The following is a 5608-nucleotide window of genomic DNA, read 5'->3' on the forward strand; positions in this document are numbered from 1 at the left end:
TTTTTTTTTTTTTTTTTTTAACAGACTTAAGAACTCCCTTTAGCATTTCTTGTGGGACAGTTCTGGTATTAATCAAATCCCTAAGGTTTTATTTGTTTGGGAAAGTCTTCATTTCCCCTCATGTTTGAAAGTATTTTTCCTGGATATACTACTCTGAGATAAAATTTGTTTTAATTTCCCTTAAGACTAAATATTTCAAACATTCTCTCTCCTGGCCTACTGAGAAGTCTGCTGTCAGATTTATTGGAGCTCCTTTGTATGTTTTTTTTTTTTTTTTCTTGCTGCTTTTAGGATATTTTCTTTATTTTTGACCTTTGGGAGTTTGATTGTTAAATGATTTGATGTAGTCTTATTTGGGCTAAATTTGTTTGGTGTTCTATAATCTTCTTGTATGTGAATATAGCTATCTTTCTATAGGTTTGGGAATTTTTTTGTTACTATCCCTTTGAATAAACTTTCTAACCCCATCTCTCCACCTCCCCTTTAAGGCCAATGACTCTGAGATTTGCTTTTTTCAGATTATTTTCTAAATCTTGTCAGTGTGTTTCATTCCTTTTTATTTATTTTTTTCTTTTTTCTTCTCTGGCTGTGTATTTTCAAATAGCTTGCATTCAGGATCACCAGTGCTTTCTTCTGCTTGATCAATTCTGCTGCTAAGAGACTCTGATACATCTTTAGTATATACATTGCATTTTTCAGCTCCAGAATTTAGCTTGATTTTTGAAAATTATTCTAATCACTTTGTTAAATTTGTCTGATATGGTTCTGAATTCCTTCTCTGTGTTATGCTGGATTTCATTATGCTCCTTTAAAACAGGTATTTTGAATTCTCTGCCTGAAAGGTAACACATCTCTGTCACTTCATGTAACAGTTCATTCTTGCACTGCTATAAAGAAATATTTGAACTTTGTAATTTATAAAGAAAAGGGGTTTAATTGGCTCATGGTTTTGCAGGCTTTATAGGAAGCATAGCTGGAGAGGCGTAGGGAAACTTCCAATTATGGCAGAAGGTGAAAGGTAAACAGGCACATCTTACATGGCTGGAGAAGAAGAAAGAGAGAGGGGAGGGGTGTTACACACTTTTGAACAATCATAACTTGTGATAACTTACTCACAAGAGAGGCACCAATGGGAAAATCTGCCCCCCATGATCTAATCACTTCCCACCAAGCCCCACCTCCAACACTGGAAATTACAACTTGACATGAGATTTGGGTGGAGATACAGAACTAAACCATATCACTTTGCAACTGGTCACTGGTGCCTTTTTTGTTTGTTTGACGAAGTCATGTTTTCTTGGATGGTCTTGCTGCTGGTGAATGTTTGTCAGTATCTGAGCATTGAAGAGTTGGATATTTAATGTATTAATAGTTTGTACCTATCCTTCGTGGGAAGACTTTCTAATTATTCAAATGGAATTGGCTTTGGTCACTCAGCCATACCTGCATTAGGGCTTATCCCAAGACCAATAATGCTGTAACTCTTAAAGACTCGTAGAGGTACTGCCGTGGTGATCTTGGGTAAGATCCAGGAGAATTTCATGGATTACCAGGCAGAAATTCTTGTTCTTTTCCCTTATGTTCCCCCACAAAAATGGAGTTTCTCTCTTCTTGAGCTGCCTGGAGTAGGGAGGAGTATCACAAGCACCCCTGTGGCCACCACCACTGGGACTGCATTGGGTCAGACCCAAGTCAGCACAGCACTGGGTCTCACCCAAGGTCTGCAGTGACCAATGCCTAGCTACCACCAGTGTTTACGCAAGGGCTCTTCAGTCAGTAAGTTGAGAATACAGCCAGGCTTATTTCCTTCCCTTCAAGTCAGTAAGCTCCCTCTCCAGACAAAGGTGAATCCCAAAATGCTCTCTGGGAGCCAGAGCCTGGAGTCAGAAACATTGGTAATCTACTTAGTGTTGTCTACTGTGGCTGAGCTGGCACACAAGCTGCAAGACAAATCCTTCCCACTCTCTCCTCTTCTGTCCTCAAGCAGGAGAGCATTTCCCTGTGGATGCCACTACCCTAGGCCTACCAGAAGTACTGCCTGGCTACAGATGATATTATTTCAAAGACCAAGGGCTCCTTAGTCAACAGAAAATGAATCATCCCAGGACTGGGTTGGGCCCTTTCCTTCAAGGCAGTGTATTTCCTTCTGTCCCACAGTTTGTCTAGCAATGTTATTCAGGAGCTAGGGCCTGGAATGATGTCCTCAGGACTCAGCCCAGGGCCCTATTCTGCTGTAGCTGAGCTGGTATTCAAGTTGCAAGACAAAGTCTTCCCTACTCTTCCTTCTCCTCTCCTCAAATGGAAGAAAAGAGTCTCTCCCCAAAGTGCGAGCTGCAATGTCTGGGGTTGGAAGACGGGTGACACAAACACTCCCTTTCCCACCCCAGCTTGTGTCTCTGTAGGTTGTATGCACTGCAAGTCTACTGGCTCTGAGCCCAGTACAGAGCCAAGACTTGCCTGGGAATTAAATTGCAGCCCTTGTGGCATAGATTGCCTTTCTTGTTTATTTGGAACTCCAGAATGCTTTAGCCAATGGTGGTTGGGATAGCTGGAACTTAGGTTCTTACTGCTGGAATGGACAACTTGTCTCCAGCTAGGGATGGTCTAAATGCTCCCCCCATGAGCTCTGGCTCAATTCTATCCTATGTTGCTTTTCACTGTGACAGGGCAGCACTGAATTCCAATGCAAAGTCCCATAATCACTTTGTTTTCCCCTCCCTAAGCACACAGAATTCTCTGTGCCACATAGACACTGCCAGGGTGTAGGGAAGGGGTGACGTTGACAATTCAATATTGTCTTTTCTACCATTTTCAGTGCCTTTTTCCTTAATGTAATATTAGAACTAGGTACTAGGATCACTCACATGATTTTTGGTTATCATGAAAGTACTTTTTTTATGTGGATAGTTGTTGAATTTGGTGTTCCTGTTGGGCAACAGTGGGGATGATCAATGGAAAGTTCTATGCAGCCATCTTGCTCTGCCTCCTGCCCTATTTATATTTCTTAATAGTTATTCTTGTATAGTTCACAAAAATTTTATTAGATTATCACTATATGTACCATGATTTGCTCAGCACAGTCTAGGAAACACAGACCAGATGGGATGGTTTTAAATATAAGCAGCACTAGCACATATCACCCCCTTGTCGAGGCACTTGGAAGGAACCCAGCACAAATGAACATCTAAGTTCCCACAATATATGCATACACACAACTTTAAACTAAAAAAGTGTGTATATATGTATACACACACACACATACATAAATATATATACACATATACATGTTTAGATATAAATATATGAGTATATATAAATATAAATTTATGAGTATATATAAATATACTCATATATTTATATATACACATATGTATATATACATATATGTATATGTATATATAAAATATGTATATGTATATATATAAATATGTATACATATACATATGTGTGTATATATATATTTGGAGAGATAGTTTTTCAAATCACCATAATATTACAAATGAGTATCTTTTCTTATTTTGAGCCAAGCCTTTTGCTCTGTTAATATGCAAAATTTGTGAGATTAAATAATGCTTACTGAAATTTAAATATCCATGAAAACAAGCGTCATATCATCTCTAAAGTACAAATTGACAAGGGTATCAGTAGTAAGTCTCAAAGAGTTTGGTGTAGAAGCTTCATCAATGAGATGAGACAGGAGACAAAACAAACCTAATAAAATAAAACAGAAACTGGACTAGACCAAAAAAAAAATCTATATTTTAGGATGCGGAAAGAGAACAGGTAGCCAGACTACTCAAGCAAGTCAACTTCTCATATCTCCTTCTTTGGCAAAGACTGACTTATGCATCTCATGCAAAGAAATATCTCCCTTTTCATCAAAATACTACATTAGACTTGTTTTTATTCGTGTTGGCATATACTATGACAGAAGAACAGACTCAAAAAAAGAAAAATGAACTAGTGACAACCCTGTTGTACCTCATAAAGTGCCTATTCCACACCATCAAGTTCTTTAAAATCTTTACAAATCATGGTTATCACACTAAATGCTCTAAATTAATACAACGCAACAGATTATGTACAAGAACTCAACAGTGTTTTGAATCAGATCTCTCTAATTTGCCAGATGAATGTGGTTGAGGGGTTTATTCTATCTGAAACCTTAATGGAAATAAAGAAATGACTCACATTTGCTAAGTGACTAAGCTACTGTTAGATCCTCATGAAAAATTATCACCAACCTTAGATAATTATGTGTATGCTGCAAAATATGACAAACCAAGCCATGCAACATGATTGTTACATTTCTCCACAGGCCACATCGTTAGCCTATGTCAGTAGGAATTCCTAAGAGGAGTAGCTTTCCATGGCTTGCTCCTGCTCCCCTCCACAAAACGGCAGAAACAGTAGCCAACCCTAGGAATAATCCCTTGGAAAATGTACTATGCTATAGAGAAGTCTGACAATGACAGTGATCCACCACCATTAATTTAATCACTGTACATTTTTTGAGTACCTTACTGGTGACATACAGAAAAATGGAATAAAGTTCTCAAGTACGACAAGAGCCTTCTCCTACCAAAAATAGACGTGGTTCTACAAATCCTTCAAACTTGTACTCCGAGAAAGATTGTTGTTTCAATGTGGAACCACATCAGTGTAACAGAAGACAGAACCACAGTACTCTTCCCTGTTGCCTCACCTTAAAATACAGCAGCTGACTCAAAACTGGCCTTTTAGCCTGCCTTGAAAAGGTGTGCTTGAAGATGTTCACTAGTCTGATGCTTAATGAAAATATAACTTAGTTTTTCACAAGGAAATAATAATAATGTGTGTTTTGCTGCATGCTCAGTATAATGTATATCTTCACCAGTGTCTGGAAAAGCTGGTCAATTTGCTGTCTTGATTAAGAGATCTAGGACCATATTTTCTTTTTAGCAAGCCTTGTGTAACCAATTTCAACATTTATTTCTACACCCAGCTTTAACAACAGAAAAGCTGAGGTTGCAGGTGAGGCTGTCTTCAGCTCAACCCCTTCACATATAAGATGAAAAACTCATTAAGTGGCTTGCTCAAGGTTAAACAGCTAATAACAAGCTTTTGCAATGTTTCAGGCTGTTGTTCCAAGTTGTTCCCATGCATTTTCTTATTTAACCCTCCAAAAGTCTGATGCTGTTACAGTTAACATTGCAATTTTAAAATGACGATACAAGCTTCATTATGTGACATAAAATGCCCATGGACATGCAACTAGTAAATGGCAAGGCCTTAAATTCAAAGCAAGGTTCATGGGAATCTAGATCAGGTACAACGAACACTATACATTCTCTGCTATAGCTCCTGTCAGTGGCAGATTCCAAACTAAAACTAACATAATCATAAACATAATAATAACCAAGTGGGATATGAGTTTGGATGTGCTTTGTGTCACAAAATATTCCATCATACCTTGATTATCTGTGATTCCTCAAAGGGAAGATCACACTTTGGGAGGCCAAGATGGGTGGATTGCTTGGGGTCAGGAGTTTGAGACCAGAAACTCTGTCTTTACAAAAAATATATATATTTATATATATATATATACACATATATACATATATTTATA

Source organism: Rhinopithecus bieti, unplaced genomic scaffold (assembly GCF_001698545.2).
Source record: "Rhinopithecus bieti isolate Rb0 unplaced genomic scaffold, ASM169854v2 scaffold_388, whole genome shotgun sequence".
Lineage (NCBI taxonomy): Eukaryota > Metazoa > Chordata > Mammalia > Primates > Cercopithecidae > Rhinopithecus > Rhinopithecus bieti.